The sequence below is a fragment of the Taudactylus pleione genome, unplaced genomic scaffold (assembly GCF_031769625.1).
Source record: "Taudactylus pleione unplaced genomic scaffold, aTauple2 ptg000564l, whole genome shotgun sequence".
Taxonomy (NCBI): Eukaryota; Metazoa; Chordata; class Amphibia; order Anura; family Myobatrachidae; genus Taudactylus; species Taudactylus pleione.
Window position 1 is genome coordinate 2,422,829 of NW_028284966.1, and position 8,370 is coordinate 2,431,198.

An 8,370-nucleotide genomic window follows, 5' to 3' on the forward strand; every position below is an offset into this window, starting at 1 on the left:
CTATGTAACCGTATAAAGTGTGTAATTTTATGTGGATTATATGATCTAATTTGTGCCAGCCGGCAATGATATTTTAATAGATACAATCTAAAAATTGTGTGTTTTAAATAAATTTGTTTGGACAATCAGCGCCTCTATTTTCTATATTTATTTAAAACTGGATGTAAAGCCATGCATGCACAGATGGCACCTGGTGAAGGTTAGACCTCTGGAGAGAGATGCTGGGTCCTAATGCCCGGCAGCTACAGGGCTAATGACAGAGGTTACATTACTGTCAATCTCACATAAACATGACCATTCTACAGTATGCTCATTTGCTGGTCTCATTTTATTACAATTATGCGGGGAAGCTGGTACTAAATTCCTAGGCCTATCTTTCTTTGGGGGCTAGGGTTCTCTAGAGAGGTGCAAACATGCCCCAAGATCGCATGACCATGCCCTTCTAGATGTATGAGCAGTTTCTGCAGAGGGCCTTATTAGGGAATGGTCTGTTTGCTGACCACCATAGCACTAGTGCCCAATTGATTTCTTGGTGACCCTGACTATTATCATTCATATTTCTCCCCTGATCTCTTAACTTTATTTTAGAATACATGTCCCTAGTTCTATTACACCTTTAGTGATGTATTTTTTCCTGCTATTACACATTATATTCCTTTCCATCTTTGTAACACCTAACCCTTCTCACTTCAGTCCTCCTACCTGACTCTGTGCCTTATACACAGATGGACAGTTTACACAGCTGACCATTTTAATCCCCACCCCGCTAAAGCAGACATCATCTTACTGCACTAACTGTCTGCAGTTACTTAATAAATGTCTATTTGCACAAAAAGGTGGTATATAAAGTCACAAAACGGTTAGGCAGCAGTTTTGTACTTGTTAAGTTAACCATAAGGGCCACATTCAATTTGAGCTGAAAAGTCAGTTTCCGCGTGTTTTTGAGCGGAAACTTTTTTGCAGATGACGTCATTTTCGCTTGTTTAACTTTTACCTCTTATTCAATTTGAAAGACTTTCCACCTAGGCGGAAAGTCAATGCAATGTAATAGGCGAAAAAGTTTTGCCTATGAATGGGAGGCGGAAAAAAGTGCAGAATTGGGGTTTTGGGGTGCAACGATGTGGGAACCCCCGTGCAGCCTTCAGACAGTCCCCCAAGCGTAATCTGTGTCAAAATTTTAAAAAAAATGCTTTACACCACAAAAAATGACTTTGAAATTGGGCGAAAAAAAAATGTTGGGGTACAAACTTATAAACTAGCGAACTTCACTCTGGGGGGGTCCCCAAGTATGCCCCAAGTGTTTTTTGTATTGCAGGTGCTTGCGGCAGGTGGATTTTTCATGATTTTTCAAGTTCACTTTAGCAAGTTTTAAATATGCTGACCCCCATTTTCAAGTACCCCAAATTTGCTGGGATAAGTTATTTTCTGGGAAAAAAGCTCCTAAATTCAATTCTGCATCATGTATATAAAAACACTATTTAGTAGCTATTGAGCCGGTTTAAAAATCACCAAATACCTTCAGCAAGCCAAATCGGGGGGTACCATAGGTAACCCCCATCTTTTAGGGGGTGTCAGGCTGATTTCCCCAAAAATGACAGTACTTTCCGCCTGTTTCAGTTTCACCGGGTCCCGTTTTCATGTACTTCCATATTGAATACGAGGTAAAGCAGGAATGGCCACAATAGTTTTCCGCCTGCAGAACAGGCGAAGTAGGCGGAAAGTCCGGGCCACGAAAAAATATCGCGGCTCAGCTCAAATTGAGGCCCTCATTCAGAGCCACTCGCTATTTGCGGTTGTTCGTTCTAAAACAAGGGGTGGCTATTCAAATGAACCGTTCGCTGTTTGCGGTCTGTTCACGCCTCTAGGTCTGAATGAGCGAACAAAACTTGCGTTCGTTTTTTGGAAAAATACGCCCCCTGGCCACTCGCATCCTACGTCATGTCCGCTATTTATTAGATTAATCGAGTACATCGACCAGGGTATGAACTGCTCACTATTCTTGTGGTTGGTTTTTGCTACCACAATTTTGCGAGCAGCTCTGGCTATAAAAGAACCCAGTGGCGTGGTCAATGACGCTGCTGTTTTAAATATGCACACCCATAAAACGCCCATTTTGACCTTTAAGCATGCCTGCGATCGGATCTCCACTCCCCGTTTTCAAGCACCTTCCCCTGTTACCACCCACATACGCCTCATCCTGTCACTCAAATTATCGGCATTCGCTATTTTGCGAGCACATGAATTTCGGCCGCACTGACTGGTTCGCGCATGCGTATAACGATCCGTACGCATGCGCAGTTGGGCAAACATCGCTCGGAGCGAACGAGCAGCCACTTGCGTCCGCCTCTGAATCAGGGCCTGAATACGGGCCTAAGCTGGCTACACACAAAGATTTTCTGTCCAACGATCCAACTAGTTGATAGGTTGGAATGAAGATCTGGTAATGTATGGGAGTAAATAGTGATCAGCAATTTGCTCCTAAATGCCAGAATACAGATGAAAATGGTCGTCAGATAAGTTTGTTAAATGATTGATCTAAACAATTTGTTCAAACAACAGTTTTTGTCCAGCATTTGGGAGCAATTTGTTGTTTGTCATTTGCATTCATAACTTACCAGATTTTCATTCCAACCAATAAACTAGTTGGATGGGTGGACAGAAAATCTTTACGTGTGCATGCACCTTAAGTCACTGTGGGCCTGATTCAGCTTCAGATGGAGTTGCCTACCCTCCAACCTGACCCTTTCCATTAGGTACAAAACACTCTGCTCATGGACTTCTCACCTAATGTATGATTGCAATCTCCTGTGTTGAACTAGGTAATTGATAATACAGGTGACTGTAATCATAAATTAAGAGGGAAGTCCAGGAGCAGAGCATTTTGTACCTAATGGAACGGGTCGTGTTGGTGGGTCTGGAATTTCAAAGTTGCTCGCTGCTGCCAGTTTGCGTGCGGGATCGCTGACCCATTTTTCACATGCACAGAATGGGTCATGCACCTGCACAGATTCCCGATAATCATTAATCTGTGTTCAGCAGTGCCATAGCGTGCCCTGCTGAATAAGGCCCTATGCTTGTGAGACATTCACAGATTCTTGACAGCTTAAATAAGACCCATATTCAATTAGTTTCACACCTGCAAACATGGGTGCAAGCATAGTTTTATTATTATTACCAGTTATTTATATAGCGTACACATATTTCGCAGCGCTTTACAGAGACAATATTTGGCCATTCACATCAGTTCCTGCCCCAGTGTACTTTACAATCTATATTCCCTACCAAATGTACACAAATGGGTTAATTTTTATTTTTATTTTCTTGCGAACCAATTATCGTACCAGTATATTTTTGGAGTGTGGGACGAAACCGGAGTACCTGGAGGAAACCCATGCAAGCACAGGGAGAATATACAAACTCCACACATTTAGGTCCAGGGTGGGAATTGAACCCATGACTTCATTGCTGTGAGGCAGTAATGCTAACCATTACACCATCTGTGCTGCCCTAACTCACTAAAGTGATGTTTTAAATGCACCTTCAGCAAGCTTAGTTGTACATGGATAATGACTATGGAGCGACTTGCTAGTTGAATATAAATAAATAAGTGACTAAAGACACATGTGAACAAGAATATATATATATATGTATATATATATATATATATATATATATATATATTATTTATATGTTGCAAAGTGCAAGTACTATATGTGCAAAACAGTGAAAAATTGTGCAATTACCTATTTCATGTATATACACCAAAACTTCAATAAAGTGCAAACAAGCTGATTAAAATATGTATGCTGGTTAAAATGTATATATAACATAACATATTCTATTCACTTTCAGCCTGATTGTGTATATATATATATATATATATATATATATGTATATACAATCTCTTGCGGACCGGCACTCCTCCTTCCAAGCCAGCTGCTCAGGTGCCCTCCGTACACAATACCAACAAACCCTTCCAATAAACAGAGGCACTCTGAGACTTTCGTAAATAAACACTAGGCTTATATTGTGAAAAATACTTTTTTCACAATATAAGCCTAGTGTTTATTTACGAAAGTCTCAGAGTGCCTCTGTTTATTGGAAGGGTTTGCTATATATATATATATATATATATATATATATATATATATCATATAAAGATTAATCTGTATTAAAGTGCACCCAGTGAAAATTTTAATAACACAAAATTTAATATAACAGTTTGGAATAAAAACATCACTTTTTTCCCTTTAAAAGCAATGTAATTGATACACATACAGATATAAATAAACAAAAGGGAATAAAATAAATATCATCAAGGTAGCTTATCTGAGGTAGCGATTTAAAAGTTCAAGTAACAGGCATAGAAACAACAGGCTCTAACGCATTTCATCAGTTCAAGACTTCTTCAAGGGAGTAGTGTTATGTTGTGGGGTCTGCATCTTTATACCCCCCTGCAAGGAACTTAATGAGGAGCAATTTGCATCAATATACGGTGCCCGTCCCTTTCAACCTGTGGGCAGGACTTAAAAGAGGTAAAATGTAGGGTGTTCAGAAAGGTCCATCTGAGGAGTTCTAATCACTAGTCTCCTGAATAAAACAAGTCAAATATCTAGTTAGAAAACAGACTTTTCGGGAACTTCCGCCCACACAGGGCTAATCCGTGTGCCCTTCTGCCCGGACTGGTGATGTCATGTCCGCCTCTGTCAGGTACTTGTGTTGCCGATTCCCGGAAGTTGTATTACCTGGACATCATCTCTGCGGTGCATTACATTTCTATAGTCTTGGCTGCGAGTCCTCCAGATCGTAATTCATTACTTCCGCCCATATTTCAGATGTTGTTACTTCCGCCCTCACTTTGGATGTTGCGGCCATGGAGTATGGGATTTTCATTGAGCGCTCGATTGCACATGTGCATCACACCCGATCTGGGGATAATAAACATAGTAGTATAATGATCCTTTATAAATGTTCAGTATGTTTGTTTATTTTGAAAGACCTGAATGTTTGAAATATAAGTTTACACAGGGTAATCTAATTAATAGATAAGAGCCATTTATATATTTTAACCTTAAGTAATTTTAGTGTTAGAATCATATCTGGTACTATAGTGAAATATCTTCTAAATGAGTAAAATAATTTAAATGTTTTTATTCTTATTGTTGGACGATCTTCTTTTTCTAAGACATTTGTCATATACTGTACCCAGTATTCTCTGGAGGTCTCCCATCCAGGTACTGATCAGGCCCAACTCTGCTTAGCTTCCAAGGTCGGTCGAGTTTGAGCATAACCAGAGTGGAATGACAGTATATTTATAATGTCTCCTTTTCACCGCCATCCTCTTTGTCCCATATGACAATCTAATAGAGTTTTCCTTGTGCTGAATATATTCAAATCCATGATTAACATAAGTCCAGATGGTCCTGTTATTTGATCTGGTGTGGGATTGTAACCCCCCCCCCAAGGTGATGTTCTGAAAGTTTCTTCCCGTCAGGGTGTACTTGTAACCACTGTACCCGATATTCCTAGGATATCCCCCATCCAAGTACTAGTCGGGCCCAACTATGTAGAGTTAACAAAATATAGCTGGGCTTCTACACAGTGGTATAACAGTAGGTATTAATACATGCACTGATTTTTCTTCTTCTTGTCCAGGGCTTTATAAGAATTAACTATTTCATAACTTTCGTGAATCCTGAAGGAGATAAATTGTTCAATTCAAAGATCCAATACATTTCTCTCCTAGATAATAAATTGCTCAAGTCTCCTCCTTTTTGGCCCAATGTGACATGTTCAATAGCTTTATACATGAGATCTTCTGGTTTTGAATTGTGTTTAATAGAAACATTTTTTGAAACAATGTGTCCTTCTACTTTATTCTTTATATTTCTGATGTGTTCTTGTATTCTTGTTTTCAAAGTTATTTTTGTTTTTCCCTCATATTTGCACCCACATGTGCATTCTAAAAGATAAATCACTGACGTAGAGTTACAATTCATGAACTTTTTGATCTTATATTACTTAGTATTTTTGGAATCCTGAAACGTTTTTCTTTGTGGATGATGGAATTTACAGATATTACAATGTCCGCATTTAAAGCTGGCTACACACTTTGGGATCATATTTTTGTTTGTATCAGTTGTTTTTAACATACTTGGAGCCAACAGATCTTTCAGATTATTTGATTTTCTGTAAACAATTTGGGGTTTGGTTTTTAATATGTCTTTTAGAACGGGATCCATCTGGAGGATGTGCCAATGTTTTTCCAAGGACTTCTTAATGGTTTTTTCTTGTCCATTGAAAGTCGTTATAAACGGTACAATCTCTTTTACCTGTTGGGCTTTGGGCTTAAATTCCAAAAGTAGTTTACGATCCAATTCTTTAGTTTTAATAACTGCTTCATTCAGCAGTTCTTCTGGGTAACCTTTTTTCTCTGAATCTCTCAGCATATAGTTCCATTTGTTTATTGCATGTCTCTACATTGCTGCAGTTTCTTTTAATCCTATGGAACCGAGAGTAGGGAATGTTCTGTTTCCATTTATTATGGTGACAACTTTTGAAATGCAGATAGCTGTTAGTGTCAACACCTTTTATACAGGTCTTTGTAATCATTGTATCATTCTCTCCCCCAGGCCTGGGGCACTCTTTACATGATGCATGTGGTCACAAGCAGCTATTAAGTATACATGCCTGAACTTTATATGTGACATATGGATATTTATTTCTACTTGAAAATGATGCTGTTATAATGCTATTTTTCTACTAAAGACTTTTTTCCTTATTAAGGTGGTGTGCTGATCTCTTGATTGCGTTTGTTTGATATATATATAAAATAGAAAGAAAGGGGGTGCACTCACCAGTCTTCTAAAAGTATTTATTTAATTAATCTTAATAAAAAAAGTTACAGCATTCAAAATTCTGATGTTTCGGTCCTTTGCGTGGACCTTTGTCAAGGTGCAATATCAAGTTATACATAGCACCTGTATATACCCATGTGCCTAATCAAGAGACTCCTCCCTCACTCATTAAGAACAATATAACCATTGGAAGCAGTGTAATGCAGCTAATCACATCCCTCAAAGGTATCAAGACATCATGCCACTAATGAGCGATATTAATAACATTTAAACATTATCATCAAAGCCAACATAATTGACCTCCATTAACATGATCATGCTGCATACCCCGCTGGTGTGCGTGTCATCTCCCTCCACTTCCTGTCATATGGAACGCATGTTAGTGCGGTTGTCAAGACAACCACTGAAGCACTTCCTGCTCATCGGCTAACTAAGTCAATGGTGCATGTGCTGTCATAGCCACAGTGCGCGTCTGTACAAAACTCGGGTATCACAATTAGTCTACTTAAGGTTCATCATTCCTCATATGTTAATCACTAAAATTGAGGATAGATGCTAAAACATTAACATATAATGTATACATGATTTAATAAATACATAACATATATTGTATACATGATATAATAAATACATAACATCTAATGAATAACATTGTCATGGCAACCACTATGTGTCTTATCACTCATTGGCCCGTGAGAATGATGACATACACGCCCATACAAGAAATTTAACCAAGCAATCACAATTGTCATTAGCAACAGATAGAAGGTTGATCACAGTTTCTGCATTGAAACATCCAAAATACAGTTAGTAAAAATGTATATGTAGCCAACTTGAACTTAATAGTATAAGGGAGGAGTCCTATACTTAGGAATAAAGGCAACATAATAATATTGTCATATACAGAAGTGCCCAGCTAGTTTGTTGCTCCATAGACTTATGTATCACGCCACGCAAGGCGCACCACACACGCCATGAATCATGCCACACAGAAAGTTTAGTATGTAGCGTAGCGTAATGCTGGAAAAAAGTCATCATGTGTAATATAACTTTTTGCCCACCAGGTGTCACTTTTCCTAAACTACATAGCGCATGCGTCTGATTTCCAATGCATGTTCTGTATCATCGCCCAATGATTGGCTGACAGAAGTGGTGATTCAGTACACTATACAGTATTTCAGCGTTTTCCATATGGAATCTGGAATGTATAATAAAGCGGTAGAACAATTTCTAATAAAGTTTGAAATCATTAAGCTCTGTATTATACACTGACTGTGCGGTTGAAATTGCACACTTGTGCCAATGTAAGTACTGTCGGCACTGTCCCAGACTTAGACATTGTAGTGATTTCATTACTTTACAAACTACAGAACTGTAGTAATGGGTGAAGCATGTGGCCTAGAGGTCTAATGCCTAGTCTTACCACTTCTCCCTTCTTCTTGTCCCGTGGGTTCGAGACCTTGAAAATGTTGTTTTTTTACTATTATTATTTTTTAAATCTTCACTTACAACA

General features: G+C 38.6%; 1 pseudogene; it reads right to left on the bottom strand.

Moving 5' to 3' along the window:
* Window positions 1–5,193: 5,193 nt before the first annotated feature.
* On the bottom strand, window positions 5,194–5,312 carry LOC148481767 (5S ribosomal RNA; annotated as a pseudogene).
* Window positions 5,313–8,370: the final 3,058 nt, after the last annotated feature.